The following is an 18476-nucleotide window of genomic DNA, read 5'->3' as shown; positions in this document are numbered from 1 at the left end:
GTCGTTGCAAGTATTGTTTACCAATGTGATCTTTCCTTTTTGTTGAGTTTGGAGTTTCTATGACCAGGTATGCAATTTCTTGTCCAGTCACCACCCATCCTACCCACGAGTTCTGATGCTCTTAACCAGGCTGGTGTCACTTTCCTGGCTCCTGAAGACTTCAGAGTTTGTAAACCTTGTTTTTGCTTTTGTTGCATTTTTTCAGTTTTATTTATTTGAGAGACAGAGGCAGAGCAAGACACAGAGAGACAGAGACAATCATCCCCAACAGTCTCCTCCCAGCCAGACCAGATCACGGACACCGGGGGCACATGCACCAGCATGGTCAGGGAGGTCCCAGGTTGCGAACTCAGGACTTTTCTCAAGTGGGGTCAGTTATGTTACTGCTGTGCCATGTGCTTTATAAACTGTTTTGTACATTTAGGAGAGGGAAACACACACACACACACAGAAACCATCTCCTCAAAAATTATGCCCCACCCCACCCCATGCTATCCTCTCTTGTGTATAAAAAACCCTGAAACTGGGGAATTTAATAGCATACTAAGGGAAAGGGACTCCGAAGAGGTCATTGTAAATAAAAAGCAGCAGCAGTACTGCATAAGCAGAAAAGCTGCCCAAGGAAGCTGTGGGAAGCTTCAGACAGGACCCAGGTCATGAAGGTGAGAGGGAACCTGCCCAGGGGAGGGGTACCACAGACAAAGGCAGTCACCCAGTGAAGAGCAGAATGAATCCTAGCACTGTGCCTCCATTTTTCCATCTAAAATGAGGAGCTAGCATCCCTTTAACAGCCCATACAGAGCAGGCCATAAACACCTTCTAATGTGACTTGTCGAGACACTGGCAGGCTTGTGCAGCCCGCGGTGAATCAGAGCCAGGCATCATAAGGCGGCAGATCAGGAACAACTGGTAAGGTCTCTTGCCCGAGAAGTCACACAGAATAGGCACTGTTTCTCTAATTGGCAACACCTGGTGCCCAGATCTGACATCTTGTTGATCCTTTTTTCCCTTATGTCTAACGAAACACTGTCCACCTCATCTCAGACATGGCGCTTTTCTTCACCTCCTCTTCTTTCTTCATTCCGTCTTCACAATGACAATGTGGCCTAACCAGAGGCATTCATTAGTGGGTACAAGCTTGGGTGCTGGACTAAGAACAGCCTGGATCTGAAAATCTGGTTATTCCAGTCACCCACCATGGGCTCGGTTATTCCTACTGTAGAAAGGGGAAACAGCAGTGCCTATCTCAGTGTTGATGCTCATGAAGTACTTCACACAGTGCTCAATACATGTTTATGGTAATTAGTTGAATTACTCATGCCCAACCATGAGCCCAGTTCCTTCCTTGTCTCTATTTGCCCTCTTCTACTTCCAGAATTAACTTCACAAAAACACAATGGAGCCTGCAGGGCCTGCCACTCTATTCCTCTTCACCCCATGCAACATACCTACTAGACTCCATTCCACAGCTTCACCTGTGGCATGGTAGGAGCATATAACTCAGTGTTAGCCCATGAAAATGTGAACAAAAGTGACAGGAGACCATTTCAAGCTGGGCTTATAAAAAATCGGGACCAGCAGATGGTGTATTTATTATGTCACTGGACTTCCATGTAGCCGACCACAGTTTAAGTTACAGTGGCTTAAAAACCTCATGCTGAGGCACCAACAGCTGGCGTAATGGCTGGGATGCTGGACTCCCATGTAGTCAACCACGGTTCAAGTTCTGGACCCGGTGGCTAAACTCATGTTGGGTACATGTGTGTGTGCGTGCCCAAGATCCCAAGATGAGAATAAAGGAGAAGGGACTGTGGTGTGGCCATCTTACTTTCTAGCTCTCTGTCTCTGTCTTTCTGGCAAGCACATGTGCCCGATAGCAAAAATCTCTCTCAAAAATGAACAAATAAGGGGCTGGCAGGTGGCATGGTGGTTAAGGATGCTGGACTCGCACATGGCCAACTGCAGTTCTAGTCCCAGACCTGGCGACTTGCTTTCTCATTTTCCTTCCCTCCCCCTCTCTCACTCCCTCTCTCTCTGCCCTTCTCTGGTCAAATTAAAATAGATAAATAACTAAAGTTAAATAATTCTTTAAAAATAAATAAACAGATAGCTAGATAGATAAAATTTAAAACTTTACAATACTCCATGTTCTTTGCCATCAGCTCGCTGCAGCATGGACAGTGGCATGGAACCCACATGTTGAATGAAACATGGCCTCAATAGGAAATAGCCTGAGGCCCTTAATCACCACTTGGAGAAGAGTCACCTGCTAATTAAAAACACCACTTGTGGGGGCCAGCAGATGGTGTAGTGGTTAAGGTGTTGGGCTCCCACTTGGCCAACTGTGGTTCAAGTTCCAAACTTGGTGGCTTGAAATTCATGCCGGGTGCATGTGCATACATGCTCAAAATCCCAAGAGAAGAATGGAGGAGAAGGGACTGTGGTATGGCCATCCATCCCTGGGGATGATTTCTTGCTTTCTGTTTGTCTCTCTGGTGTACACACACACCCTATAACAAAATTCTCTCAAAAATCAAAGAAAGAAAGAAAAATAATAAAAGAAAGAAATGCTGCTTTTGGACATTGAGTGAAGAAGAAACAAAGGTCCATCATGTGAAGCCACAGTTGTTCTGGAGTTCACCTGAAGCAGCACTTCACATTGCCGTCACACAATCATCCTGATGAACTTATTCTCTATATTTTCAAACTTCTGACATGTTCCCACTATCTACTGAGTGAAGTCTGATCTCCATAGCATGGCATTCAAGGTGTCGTCTAATCCAGCTCCAGCCACTCTCCAAACCCAGTTCTCATAATGTACTTAGTACTTTCAATAAGCACAAGGCATGGATGGCCCTCCTCCATGGTTGAAATTTTTGCTCTCGGAGCTCCTTCTATCAGATAATACCAAATTGCTTAAATATCTGACAAAATTCTGATGAGCCTTCAAGTAGCAACTGGAATGCCACCTCTAAGAAGCTTGGTCACCATGTTCGCCAGCTTCCAGAATATATGGAACACTATGTTCATGCCATTACTACAAGAGTACTATGATATTATATATCTAGGTGCCTCTGAATTCTCACATCTACTGTGTGCTTCCAGAGGGCAGAGGCCAAGAATACTTCAATTTCACTTTCTCAACCCTGAAACACACCAGTGTGTGTGTGTGTGGGGGGGGCAGCAGGTGGCATTGTGGTTAAGGTGCTGGACTCCCATATGGTTGACCACAGTTCGAGTTCTGGACCCAGCTGATTGAAAATCATGCTAGGTATATGTGCATGTGTGCCTAAAATACTAGGAAGGGGATGAAGGAGAAGGTATTGTGGGCAATCACCTAGGGGGTGATTTTTTCACTTTCTCTCTCATTGTCTCTTTTTGTTTCTCTCTGGCTAACACATGCCCTATGGAAGAAACCTTAAAAAATCAGAGAGAGAGAAAAAAAAAAAAAAAAAAAACCAGCTGGCGTGGGGAGGAGCCTGGTAAATGATATATGCTTAAACTAATAAATGCACAAAGAATAAGGTAGTATGCCCAGGCATGACTACTTGGTCTCAAAATCACAAAAGTAAAAACAGTTCCTTAGTGTAATTATTTTGCAGGTCCATTATCTCTGTCTACAATCCAGACTGAGATTTACAAAGGTGGATCAATAGACAAGGAAATCAAGTGAGAAAGTTGGTAGATTCCCATAAATTCATTCCACTGCTAGGACGACAAGTGTAATTCTCTAGTCCATCCTTCATAATGGACAAAATAGACAGAAAACTAGTAGTAATCAAAATGTCCCCAAAATGACTTGATACAAAAATTGTGGCATATCCATAAAAGGAATACTATACAGCTTTAAAAAAAAAGTGGATATAGTCCCATCTTTTCCTATTTCAGCTCTACCTCTACCTGTTAGTTCTCAAATTACAGCTGAAGTGTCAGTTCCTTAGAGACTGATCCCATCCAACACAAAAGTTACTTTCATATCAGTTATTATGATTACTTATTTTCCTCTCACTTAAAAAATGACAATGGAAAGAATATTTCTTTTTTATTTTAAAATAGGTTACTCAGTGAACAAATGGACATTCTACAGAATATGAAATGATGTGAAAGCAATACATACTTGTAAATAGAAAAAAAATAGATTACATCGTAGTATGTACAGCATACTACTATTGTTTTTAAAGAATTATTTAATTTATATTTATTTGTTTATCCATTCTAATTTGACCAGAGAGAGAGAGAGAGAAAACAAGCCACCAGGTCTGGTACTCGAACTTCAGTTGGCCATGTGGGAGTCCAGTGCCCTTAACCACCACACCACCTGCCAGCCCCAACATAATAGAGAGAGAGAGAAAACAAGCCACCAGGTCTGGTACTCGAACTTCAGTTGGCCATGTGGGAGTCCAGTGCCCTTAACCACCACACCACCTGCCAGCCCCAACATAATCCTGTCTTCTGAGGAAAGAAAGTTATGTCCACCTACCAACCTAAAAGCACACACACAAAAATCTAGATTGTTCTTCACCAAAATGCCAACATGAATTTTTCTAGTCAAGGTTAGAAGAATCTGTGGGAAGTAATTATGTCCACATTTGAAAAAATTCTAGTCTCTTCTATCTCCCTGATCCAATTCAGGATGGTCTCTTGCAGAATGAAAGATGAAATGGACAATATCCACAAGGTGGTGGAGAGGTGGTGGAGAAGCTGTCCTGCTTCCCTGCTTTGTTCATCAACGACAGAAACGGTGACTTATGATGGGGAAGTCTGGAGTGCTAAGGCCACTCATCAGCCACCATACTATCACAGGGCTCACAGAGCGTGCCAAGTGGCTACGCCAACCACATCACACACTGCACAGGTGCATACCAGCACCAATAGCGCTTTCACTCCAGTTTCTCAGCTTGTGCTGGTTCACTAAGGAGGGCAGAAGATCAAGGGTAGGAACGAAATACCCTGGGCCCAGCCCCAGCCACTCCAGGCTATTTGGAGGAACCCTAGGTGGATTTTCAAGCCTAATCATTAGAAATATTGGATTAATGTTAAAGTCCCGCCTACTTACCCTGTTACTGCCCACTTTCAAAAAATAGTTACACAATGGACATTTTATTGAGGCTGCAATTAGAAAAATCAAGATTTTTGCATGGAAGGATGAAAGAGATAAAGGAATTTACATACATACATATATATATATATATATAATTCAATATTTTTGATATGTACATTCATGACGTCATATACAGAAAATGTATGTAATATGCTGTCTATAAAAATCAGAAGTAGGGGAAACTGAGTTAGCAGAGGCTCATATTCTTTGCCTTTTGATGGTACAAGTTTCTCCTAGATATTTCTCCTAGATATTCTCCTAGATATATTCTCCTAATAATCTAGGACAGTGTCAGTATGAAAATTTGGAAAAATCCTAAATGGTAACGGGGTTAAATGATTATGACATACCAAAAGAAAACGAGAGAGAGAGAGCGAGCTTTGCAAACTTCTAAAAGGATAATACCAAGAGCTGACACAGAATGATTTTCATGACATATTTCTGAGAGAAAAACAAGTTTCAAAACTTTATGTGTTACTTGATTCTATTTTTCTAATGTAACTTACTTTGGCAGGAAAAGTAAATAATATATAAACATTTAATAATATAAATACAATATAGATTTTATATATAGATTATATATAGATGATTATATTTAGCTGATATATAATGATTATTTCAAAATAGATGATGTTATATATATAATATAGATGATTATATAGCTATATCTATAGATATATCCAATTATATCTATAGATACATGCAACTATATATATATGTGAGTGTGTGTGTGTATATATATATATATATATAGTTGCCAGAAAAGTCACGACAACATTTTTGCATAAAAATATACATCATGACTTTTCCAGGGATACAATATAACATAAAATATAAAGATATATATGGAAAAAGTAATTGTGGCTAGGTATTTGATGTCTTCAATTTCCTTCTGTATTTTCTATTTTCTTTATTTAAAAATGAGATGTGTATTTTTAAAAAAATGTGGTAACAGAAACAATAAACTCTGAAGGAAAAAGAGAAGAGAGAGCAAGAGGCTGGAATTTATAAGAGCCATTTGATCTAAGAGCTTAGCAGGAGGCCTTAAATGACTTCACAATCCCTCCCTCAACCCAGCGCCATCCACACAAGCTCCCCTCGACACAGAAAGACCAAATAATGACAGAATGACCTGTGCAACTTGAGCTTTCCAACAAATGAACTAGAAAGATGCAGCGTCTCATTTACATAGCACAGAGCCAAGACATAATTTCCACTGTGGATATTGCCTGCTAACCCTCTTCTCCATTCCCCTCCCCTCCACTCATCCCAGAGGTCTACACTTTCCTGTTTAAGGCAATTGTTTCCTAAGGCTGGAACCCTGCCATGTTTATCACATCAACTAGAAAAACAATTTAACTAGGGGTTGCTTACCAAGTACATAAGAGGCCAGGAACTTAGGGTAAACAAAGAAAAGGGCTGGGCATTCTGTAAGAGAGAACAGCCTGCTGGTGCTGTCCCAGGCAGACACTGTTGGTTCAACTGAGTCTAAAGCACTGGTAATAACTGCTTTTAAGGGGATTATGGATACTGTTGATTTTGTCAGGAAATATTTAGTGGCATCTTCTGTTGACTGTGGATTGGTCAACAGCCTAAAACTCAAAGGACTTGTCAATGCTTTGTATCTCTGTAGAGGAGCCTTTCTATAATCCATAAGCCCTGATACACCTCACCATCTCTTGCCAATTCCGTATACCATTTTCCTCAGTAAAGCCAAAATAGAAACTATAGTAAATACAATTAACCATAAAAACAGTAGGTCAAGATGTAACCTATGAAATTGGAAAGAAAATGGCCTACATTTTTCTACAACAGAATATTCACTCCATAAACTAACTCCTATATTAGACCTAGAGGTCTGGAAAAATCTCTCTTTTTTTTTTAATGATTATTAATTTCTTCTATGAGTGAAAAAGGGACAGACAGAACTCCCAACAGGACCCTGATGCTATGATCCCCCCTAAGTCATGGGCAAATGTATGCCCAGCATATTCAGGGAGGTATCTAGACCTGAATCAGGGGACTTGCCATGTGGACTGACTACGTTACAGAACATCATGTTTTACCAGCATAGTATGTCTGGCACCATTTCTATATTTTTTTAAAAATTTGGTCCCATATGAGTGTGCCCTTGGGTGAGTTATTTTTCCTTTCCCTGGCTTTGTTTCCTGATCTGGAAATTGAAGATAGTAACATGATCTATCCCACAGGGTTGCTGTGTAGTTCAAATGAATAAGTACCCAAGATACTTAGAAAGTTACCAGCATAGGGACAAGCAGACGGTATAATGGTTACATTTCTGGACTCCCACATAGTTGACCATGGTTTGGATCCCAGACCCAGCAACTTAAACTCACACCAGGTGCATGTGCGCATGTGCCCAAGATCCCAAGAAGAGAATGGAGAAGAAGGAATTGTGGCATGGCCATCTCCCCAGGGGGTGATTTCTCGCTTTCTGTCTCTCTGTCTCTCTCTGTCTTTCTGGTGATCGTACACACCCTATAGCACAAACCTCTCTTTAAAAAAAAAAAGAAAGGGAACCAGCAGTTAGCGTAATGGCTATGTCGCTGGACTCCCACGTAGTCGACCGCGGTTCGTGTCCCGGACCCGGTGGCTTAGAACTCACGCCGGGCGCGTGTGCGTGCGTGCCCAAGATCCCGAGAGGAGAATGGAGGAGAAGGGATTGCGGCGTGACCATCCCCCCTGGGGGGTGATTTCTCACTTTCTGTCTCTATGTCTCTCTCTGTCTGTCTGGCGAGCGCACGCGCCCTATAGCGAAAATCTCTCCAAAAAAAAAAGAAAAAAGGAAGAAAGAAAGTTACCAGCACTTATCATCATCCAACCACCACCATCCACAAGTCACCAGTTTGCAAATCCTCAGCCACCAGCACTTGAAGGCTACCGGGTCCCAGAGAACAGGGATATGCATCTGGCTAGTTCTGTGCCCCAATTCCAGGCACAGCAGCTGGCACGCTGTTGGCAGCAGGGTTTTCTGAATATATAAATCAACCATGAACCAACTCCTGAAGAGTTTTATGCTCCATGCACTTTCATGTATCACTGACCAGACCCGCCTTATCTCTATAAGTGTGGGTGGGCTTTAAGGCTGCCCACACCCTGGTCCCCTGGGGACCCTGCCATCACACTGTGCTTTCTAAATTCCACTCTGTGTTAGAGATGTGGGATGTGTCAGGTCTGGGGAGGATAGGAACAGATGGCAGTCCCTGTAGTGCCTCCTCGTAACTGCTGATCTATCAGGAATCCACAAGCTACTCTCCTCTGCCCTGCATTTGCTTACAAATCCACCTGCTGAGAGAAATCCCCGAGAGTTCTTGCAGCCCATATGCCACTCTGGAAAGCTGGCCCCGTATCGGGTGAAGCAGGTAGGAAGCTCTAGTGCCTCCTACTACAGGCCTCTCCTCTGACCCAGGGTCCAGATAACTTTAAGAGACTAACGCTATAGAGCCATCTTGCCAAGTTTTCAATGGGGGCAAAAATCTCAGATTGTGTAGAGATCAGATAGATGATAATGATAGATCCTGCACAGTGAATACTCAGCACGTGTCAGACCCAAGACTGCATGGCATCATCAACCCTTTCAGCGACCCTTTGAGTTAAGTATTAATATTCCCATTTTGAAGGCTGGACAGTGGCACAGTAATAAAATGTGACGCTCTATGAGGCCGACCCACATGATAAGGTTCCCAGTTCATGTCCTGAGACCTCCCTAAATGCACTAAGCATGTGTGTACCCATGATCTGGGGATGGCTAAGGATGGGCAGAATTACAGCATCAGGACTGTTGGGTGTGCTCTCTTACACTCACACTCTCACTCTCTTGCTCCTGAAGGAAATAAGTAAACTTGTTAAAAATTCCTTTTTATACAGCAAGAAAGCAAATCTCAACGAGGTAAAGCAATAGCCAAACACTGAATGGCACAACTTACATTCAAAAGGTTGACTCTAAAGACAAGGCCTGCCATGATTTACCACATAACCTTGAAGACTTTCTCTGAGCCCTGAAAAAAAGTCTCAGTATCTCCTTGTGTCAGTCACAGGGTCATGCATATAACATTTGTTCAGCATTTATCTCTGGGTGAATATACTGCCATCAAGCCTTTCCTCTTCAAACTCCATTGGAAATCTGTTGGTGCTATTTTCTTCAGTGCCTAAGTATTTCCTGGGGGCTAGCTAAACTCCTTCCAAAATAATAAAAAAATAAAAAAAGGCCATTAAAAGCAAGGGTGACAGGATGAGCCTTTCTCAAATTACTCAACTCAACAAAGACTTGTTAAATTCTTAAACTCTTTTAGCTAGATGATAAAACAAGAGTGGTTTATACATTTTTCTGAATTCTCTCATTTAATGCTACAAACTACTAACTCCTCGACATTTTCGTCCTGTGATCATGTTCTATGTTTTCTTTTCTCCATAGCCCTTATCAACTTCTAAGACACTGCTATAATTGGCTAGTCAATTATGTACGTAGTGTATCATCTATCCTACCCTACCATCTACCTTCAACAGAATGGATACCTCCCAAAGGCAAGAGTCCACTCACTGGTGAGAGACAGAGAAAGAGAAGAGAGGAGAGGAGACAAGATGAGATGAGATAGGAGAGAGACAGACAGAAAGTGAGCAATTACTCCCCAGGGGCATGGCTACACCACAATCTCTTCTCTTCTTGGGGATTTTTGGGCACGTGTGCACATGTGTCTGGTGTGTTTTTCAAGCCGCCGGTTCTGGGACTCAAAACATGAAGTTGGACAGGTGGGATCCAGCTGCCTTAACCACCATACCACCTAGCTGGCCTGGCAAGGCTGTTCTTTAACTGATATATTCCAAGTGGCTACAGAATAGTCTCCACATAGTGCACTCGATAAATATTTCTAATTGAACCGAAAGAAAACAAAAATCTTCTGTGCTTAGTCTCGTAAGTTCCTCATCTATACTGAAGTGGTTCTGATGCTGCTTGCTTCATATGTCACCCTAAGTATAAGAGCACAAGTGACACATGGGGAGCCTGTGTGCAGCACCTGGCCTGCAGTGAGCATTCGACGCATCATACTTGCTCTTTAGCTGAAAAAATGAAACCCACATTGCATCCTGTACCTGGCCCCATAGCTGAAGCCATTGATTGCTACGCTCACAATGGATCAAGTTGTTTCTGAAGCTAGGAGAGCCATTCTTCATGAAGGCAATTTGTCCTCAAAGAGCTATTTATTCTACAAAGATGCCGAGCATTTATTTCCACCATAGACAGGAGCCGATAACACTGACAAATGTCTGTAATGATCAGTAAACAAACATGGGAAAGGTAGGAACAAGACTTAATTTAATAGGCTGTCTAAGCACTCGGATATTTTGTTTTTTTTGTTTAATTCCCAAGGACCCAACGTCAATTCAATACAGGAAGATTGGGCCTGAAACTACCCTTCCGTTTCATTCTAAAAGTAAAAGACGACGACTTTTCAAAGGTTGAGGAAGACTTCTGCAGAGTTAAGCATTCACATTCTGATCTTCTGGCAGGATCTTGACTTCCTAGAGGGTAAGGGCAGTGCCGAATGCATCTTTACACACCCAGCTCCATGACTGGACCAAAGTACAATAGCAACTCAATGAAATTACATGGAGAGTGTATGGGGACTAGGGTACTGGGGGAGAAAGAGAGGGGGAAGCCAGAAAGGAAGAGAGGAAGAGAAGAAAGGTGAGGGAAATGCATGACAGAAATGAGGCAGGAAGAGGGTGGAAGGCGGGGAAAAATAGGACTGTGTATTTTGAGACTTTACCATTTTAATAAAAAAAGGTGGGGGAGGGAACAGGAAGAAAAGACTGCAGTCTTTATACATTTCTGTCCTGAAAAGTGTGAAAAGATCTTCACAGTCTCACCATGCACACAGTCCAATTTTTCCATGGTAACACTTCTTGCCTCATGGTGGGGTGGAGGGAGTTGAGACTGGAGGGTAAAGGCGCATGCATTAACTTTTCCTTCATGCACTTCTCTAAGGTCTGACCTGCTCCACTATCAAATGGTGTATCTACAACATAGCCAGCCAGCTGGGAGCAGAGCACTGAGAGATGAGACGCAGGAATTGCTGGAGGGAAAAGAGAGAAAAATAATTATGGAATTTTGGGAACTTCCCAGGAGGCCAGTACCAGGTCTCAGAGGGCAAAGCGAGCCCAGTCAGCAGGTGATGCGAGGTCAGTATGGCTCAAAACAAGGTCGGTAGAATGTGGTAGACAGACAGGAAGAAAGATAGTAACTCTATGTGGGATCAGTCCCAGGGCTCATGCTTCATGAGGACTTAAAGCCGAGTGAGGGTGAGGTAAGATCTGGATTATCCAGCCTCACTTCTATGCAGAATTTTCTAGTGAAGACGAGGAAAAGACTCAACACCTCATCCTGGAGATGAGGCTAAATATTATAGACAGAGATCTACCAACATCCCTCTCTCCCAGGTAGTCACTGGCCTTTCTTTCTTTCTTTCTTTCTTTCTTTCTTTCTTTTTTTTTTTTTTTGAGAGAGAGATGTTTTTGCTATAGGGCGCGTGAGCTCGCCAGACAGACAGAGACAGACATAGAGACAGAAAGCAAGAAATCACCCCCCGGGGGCATGGTCACGCCACAATCCCTTCTCCTCTATTCTCCTCTTGGGATCTTGTGCACGCAAGCATACGTGCCTGGCGTGAGTTTTAAGCCACCGGGTCCGGGATGTGAACCGCGGTTGACTACGTGGGAGTCCAGCAACATAGCTATTATGCTAACTGCTTGCTGGTTCTCGTCACTGGCCTTTCTTAGACCACTCCAGAAAAACCTGGTGAATCAATCGCTCATTGGTAATTTATCCTGGCTGTCAATACCAGATCTCCACTTGCTCATGTCTATAATCAAGAACATTTCCTTCTATGTCTCTCTGCAATCGATACCTTGGTGTCAGCCTATCAGAGTTCTTACTCTACTAACTTAACTTGTTGTGTGACCAGTGGGCATGACTAACCTATCAGATTATACCATACTCGCTGGTAAATTTGTGACAGCAACAATACATAGCTCACGGTGTGTTGTGATAGTCACATTAGCAAAGTGTAGCACATAGGAAGCCCTTGATAAATATTAGCTCTTACTTTTAGGCAATTCTTCATATACTGCTCTGCGTCACCCTAGGATATAAGTGCTTATTAGCAGTCCCATTTTATGGGTGAGGAACACATGTCCCAGAGGTAAAGTTTATCCAAGTTAAATAGGTATTAAAAGGCAGAGCAAAAATTTAAATCCTTATTACACACTCAGATTCCCAACCTATACGATTCTGTCTCCAACTCTCTCTCTCCACTTTCATCCCTCTCTTCCTTTAACCCATAGTAGCCTGCCTTTTTCACAATTCTGCCTTTCTAAATCTCTTTTCTTCTTTCCTTTTCCTGGCATACACATACCTTATGCCACAAACACATACTCTGAGCATAGGGCTAAGAGTGAGATGGAAACCAAAATAGAGAGTCAAAAAATCAGAACCCAGGTCAGACAGAAGGAGGGGACGCAACGGAGGCAGGCCGGAGCCGCTGCCGTCGCCATGACCCGTGGTAACCAGCTCCCCCGCCAGAAGAATATGAAAAAGCAGAGCGACTCGGTTAAGGGAAAGCGCCAAGATGACGGGTTTTCTGCTGCCGCCCGCAAGCAGAGTGCCCCATCATCTCTACCCCTAGGGACTCGGAGATCATGCAGCAGAAGCAGAAAAAGGCAAACGAGAAGGAGGAACCCAAGTAGCTTTGTGGCTTCGTGTCCAACCCTCTTGCCCTTCGCCTGTGTGCCTGGGGCCAGTCCCACCAGGCTCGCGTTTCCTCCTGCAGTGCTCACAGGTCCCACCGCCAATGCATTCCCTTTGCCCTGAGTCTGCAGCCGGTCCCTTTTGTGCTTCCTTCCCCTCAGGTAGCCTCTCTCCCCCTGGGCCACTCCTGGAGGTGAGGGGTTACCTCTTCCCAGTGTTTTTTATTCCTGGGGGCTCACCCCAAAGTATTAAAAATAGCTTTGTAATTCCTAAAAAAAAAAAAAATCAGAACCCACTTAGTAGTGTCTTCTAAAGCCAAACCCACACATACCATAAAACCCAGTTCTTCAACACCTCCATAAACACACAAAAGAAAGGAGTATTTGTGTCAGAACAAGAATAGCCCAAACTACCAAAATGCCTGTAAGTATTAGGCCTTTGGGAAAGTCATGACATATTTTTCTACGTTTTTCTATGTAAAAATGTGTCGTGACTTTACCGACGACCCAATAGAAGAATAAATAAATACATGGGGCTGTTCGAAAAAGTCATGACACGTTTTTACACAGGAAAAATACATCATGACTTTTCTGACAACCCAATATTACGCTGTTTATGCAACAGAATATTATACAACCAATAAAAGTGAACTGCTGATACATGCAACAAAATGGATGCATCACCCAAATAAAATGAACAAATTAAGCCAGACATAAGAGTATAAATTATAGTTAGTTCCCATTTATTTGAAATACATGAGTAGGCAGAGAAGGAAACTTATTTTTTAGAGAATTATTTTATTTAACTTTATCCATTTTTTAATTTCAATTTGACCAGGGGGAGGGGGGGTGGGGGGGAGAGAAAGCAAGCCACCAGGTTCAGGACTCGAACTGTAGTTGGCCATGTGGGAATCCAGCGCCTTTAACCCCCACACCATCTGCCGGCCCAAGAGGGAAACTTTTGAGATGCCTTTAGTGTTCCTTATGTAGATCTAGTTATGGTTACGCAAGAATATGCAGTTTAAAAGGTCACCAAGTTGTACTGAATATTAGTTTACTTTATTTACTTTGCATATTTTAGGCTTCAATAGTAAAAGAACAAAGCTAATGAAAATATCAAAATCCACTTTGCTAAAGAAGGTTCCAGGGTTCTGGGGCTGGAGCCAAAATGGCAGGTTCTGAAGCTGTCCACAGTCAAAGTGCTGACTCGCCTCTTGGATGAGACCTGAGACAACCTTCTGTGTGAGAATGCAGAGGACACAGATAGAAACACAGCCAAGAGCCTCTACTGCTCTCCGGCCCCTAGCAGACTCTCAGGCCTGCAGAGGTTTGCAGCAAAAGCAGAAACACAGCTCAGCTGCTTCTGCTACACTCTGTTCTTGTGATAACCCTCCAAAGTAAGTCTTATTTCTTAATTATATGACACATTTGATGGTTTTTAGTTAGCATAACACGTTGGTTCTTGATCTTCCCTTTATCTGAGAAGAAATGAATCCCTCCGAGATGGTTATTCTCTCTGGTCACAAAGGTTCTTTAGACAAAGGGGGTAGCTGGAATCTCTTCATTTTATTATCAGGCACATTATATATTAGTTACCTAGGCTTTGTGGGAGAGAAGATGAAATACGCTGAGTCTTGACAATGACAGTCTGTCGGCAGCTTTGATTTTCGCAAGGGTGTCAAGACCATTCAATGGGGAAAAAGCAATCTTTTCAACAAATGGTGGCTGCGATAATTCCATAACCACATGCAAAACAATGAAATGGGGCCTTGCTTCATAATACACAAAAAATTTTAATCGAGAAGGGATTACTTACCTAAACATAAGACTGAAAAACTAAGAAGATACAGAGTAAATCTTCATAACCTTGGATTAGACAAAAAACCTCTCAGATACAAACTAAGAGCACAAACAAAAGAAAAAAATAGATATAACTTTGGTTCTGCAAATAATACCATCACGAAAGTAACAAGATGACTCACAGAATGGAAGAAAATATTTGCAAATCATATAACTGATATAGCCAAACCATATAAAGAAGAACCATTACAACTCAGTAATAGGAAGACAAGTAGTATCAATTTTAAATGCGCAAATAATACAGTCTAGATGATGCATTCCCTAGCATGCTAGACTGCAGCGCTAGAAGCCACATGCAAATTGCAGGTTTGGATCCCAGGGTGACCTTGAAAACATATAGGTATATACGCAGGCACCCAAGATCTTGAGGAGCTTCTGGACTGGGGAAAGAGATATGGTGTGATAAGACCCTGTTGAGAATGCTTTCTCCCTTTCTCTTTCTGTCATGCTCTCCTCTTCTCTCTTTGTCATGTGTGCACACACTTTCTCTATCACTTAAAAAAAATTAATAGACAAAGCACCTAGACAGGCATTTCTTCAAAGAAAATATGCAGATGACCAAATGAGCACATGAAGACAGGTTAAACATCACCTATCATCAGGAAAACATAAGGCAAGACCACAATGAGGAATCACTTCATACACCCTCAGTGGAGTATGAAGACAGATAATGACAAATGTTGTTGATGACACAAAATAATTGGGATCCTCATACACTGCTGGTGGGAATGTAAAATGATGCAGTTGCTTTGGAAAACTATTAATTCCTCAAAACGCTATTAGATCCTGCTAAACACAAATATTCCATTGGATCCAGCAATTTCATTCTTAGGTATATACCCAAGAGAAATGAAAGTATATGTCCACATAAAACTATGTACCTGAATATTGGTGGTAGTATTGTACACAGTGGCCAGAAAATGATAACAACTCCAATGCTCATCCACTGATGGAAAAACGAAATGTATATATTCACATTTAGCCACAAAAAGGCATGAAGAAATGATACATGTGACAACATAGATGAATCTGGACAATATTATGCTAAGTAAAAGAAGTCAGTCAGGAAAGACCTCAGAATGCAGGTTCCAGTTATAGAAAATGTCTAAGAAAGAAAAATCTAGAGAGACAGGAAGAAAATTCACAGTTGCCCAGGGCAAAGGGTTGGTGGTGTGAGAGCAAACCGTTCAAGGTTTCTTTTGATTTTTTTAAAAAGAATTACTAATCATATTTGTGGTGGTTGTTGCTATTTTAATTTGCTATAAAGCATGTACATTTACTAGAGAGAGAGAGAGAGAGAGAGAGAGAGAGAGAGCCTTAACCACGTTGCCACCTGCTGGCCCCACAAGGTTTCTTTTTCTTTCTTTTGAGAGAGATTTATGCCATAGGACTCGTGTGCTCACCAGAGAGACAGACGGAAAGTGAGAAATCACCCCACACAAGGCAGGGCCACACCACAATCCCTTCTCCTGCAGTCTCCTCTCAGGAGTTTGGGCAGGCATGCGCACATATATGCCCAGCGTGAGTTTTAAGTAGCCAGGTTTTGGACTCAAACCGTAGTCAACTCCGTGGGAGAAGAGCAACGTAATCATTATGCCAGCTGCTGGTCCCTACAAGGTTTCTTTTTAAGAGTGAATAAAAATATCTTTAAGTAAGATTTTGTGATGGGTTTCACAACTTGGTAAATAATTAAAACTACTGAAATGCAACCTTTAATGAGTGATTTACATCTATTTAAATTATAGCTCAAAAAAGCTATTAAATATCTCAAAAAAGGTAGACATGCAGAAAAGATCACAGAAACAGCTCTAACATTAAAAAACATAAAACAAAACACCTTCAGGCTACTGAGGTTGCTTAGGGAAATAGAGAGAATGCAGGACTCTGACCAGGGTTAGAGGTGCAGGGATCGAGTCCTAGCTCTGTCTTTGCATTGACTAGTTCAGCAACCTTGGTAAAGTCATTTACCCAGGGGATAAATGACTTTAATCCCCCTCTGGAACTCGGAAAAGGAAGAACTACAATAGATCATGTCTTAGTTATCTTCCAGCTCCAGTATCTCCTAATTCTTACAGATACTAATCAGTAATTCTTAGTGACTATAGTATAATATAATAATGAAGAAAAGGAGAAAAATAAATAAAGAAAAAAAGAGTAGCAGCAACTTACATTGACTGGGTTCTTATTCCTGCCACTGAAGCACATAGCTTAGCTCATTCAATTTTCACAACACCCCCGAATAGGTACTATCCCCACTGCACAGATAAGGAACTGGGGCTAAAAGGGGTAAGAACATTCCTTTTCAACAATACTATAGAGAGAAATTGGAGGATGTCTGCTATGGAATGGTCACAGAAAGCAACCAGTACAGATTACAGCAGGTGGACAGAACACATGAGGGAGGCCTCTAAGAAATTTGTTTAAAAAGAACTAATGGTGGTAACCCATCCATAGCCACCTGGGGAAGGTCCTGGGTTTGCATCACAGGACCTCACCGAGTATGCCAGAGATCTATGATACATGGATGTCCATGTTCCAGGCCGGCCAAGACTCGGGATGGAGCACAGCATGAAAACCCTGCTGGGGGAATATCTGTCTTTCTCTCTCTCCCATAAAGGAAACAGACGTAATTTTTTTTTTCCAAAAAAAAATAAAAAGGAAGGGAGGAAGGAAAACTAACGGATTTTTTTATTGGTCTGGCTATGCTTGGAGGGGTTTTGCAGGTCTGCCGGAGGGTTTAGGGAGGAATCAGAAATTAATACAAAGAAAATAAAGAAGAAGCCAAGTATTTTATTAGTGTCATTTAAAAAGCAAGATAATTATAGCACACTATGTGGCTCAGTTGGGAAAATTTACCCCAAATTGTTGACATAGTGATAATCATATATATATCTATTAGAATAGTACAGTAAGAAAAGTGTGGGTTTTAATTGGGAATACGGAAATTAAATCCTCAATTCCCTCACTAGATAGTAATAGATAACAATGGATAATACCTAAAATTGAAACTGCAACAGATGAAAACAAAAACATGATTTCTAAATATAGAGGAAAAAAAGAAACTGCACACAGAATTAAAGGTTGCATTGGAAGGTAGGAAGTAGTAATACTGGAGAATTTTTTGTGATACATGTTTTCTGTTTGTGGGGGGTGTGTGTGCGTGCACGTGTGCGTGTGCGTGCATGCCTGTGTTGGTTTTGCTTTGTTTTGCTAGAGGGTGTATGCGCTCACCAGAGAGAAGACACCACCCCTACTCCCACAGGGCATAGTCATGCCACAATTCTTTTTCCTCCACTTCTCCTTCCCACCATGATTTTGGGTGTGTGCCCAGCATGTTTTTCATGGGGCCAGGAATTCAAACTGTGGTCAGCCATATGGGATCAAGCTCTTCATGCAGGGTGCTTAATTACTGCACTTTGGGTCTGGTCCTCTGTGATAAATCCTACAGTACTTTATAAATATATTTTTAAAAATATCTACAAGTATCCTTTTGATTTTTAAATTAAATTTTAAAAACCTAAAATAAAATTATCTAAGTTTTCTCTGGGTCTCAAATGTAGGCATGAGTTCAAAATCCATGTCATTATCAACACACATTCTGGCCTTGCGTAGGGGACTTCTGCCCATATGGTATTTAAGTAAAATGCTTTTGGAGATGCCTAAGAAAACATTTTTATACTAATTAAGCACTTTTTTACATAATCACCAAAATGATTTTATTCATTGCAAAAAAAAAAAAAAAAAAAAAAAA

General features: G+C 41.7%; 1 protein-coding gene and 1 pseudogene across 16 annotated transcripts in view; one reads left to right on the top strand and one right to left on the bottom strand.

The window, feature by feature from the left end:
- MAGI1 (membrane associated guanylate kinase, WW and PDZ domain containing 1) overlaps positions 1-18476 on the bottom strand; it is a 794937-nt gene that overhangs the window by 583923 nt on the left and 192538 nt on the right. The window lies entirely within an intron of this gene.
- LOC102478957 (small EDRK-rich factor 2 pseudogene) lies at positions 12417-12988 on the top strand (annotated as a pseudogene).

The sequence above is a fragment of the Tupaia chinensis genome, unplaced genomic scaffold (genome assembly GCF_000334495.1).
Source record: "Tupaia chinensis unplaced genomic scaffold, TupChi_1.0 Scaffold000682_1, whole genome shotgun sequence".
Taxonomy (NCBI): domain Eukaryota; kingdom Metazoa; phylum Chordata; class Mammalia; order Scandentia; family Tupaiidae; genus Tupaia; species Tupaia belangeri.
This window is presented reverse-complemented; position numbering and strand designations above follow the sequence as displayed.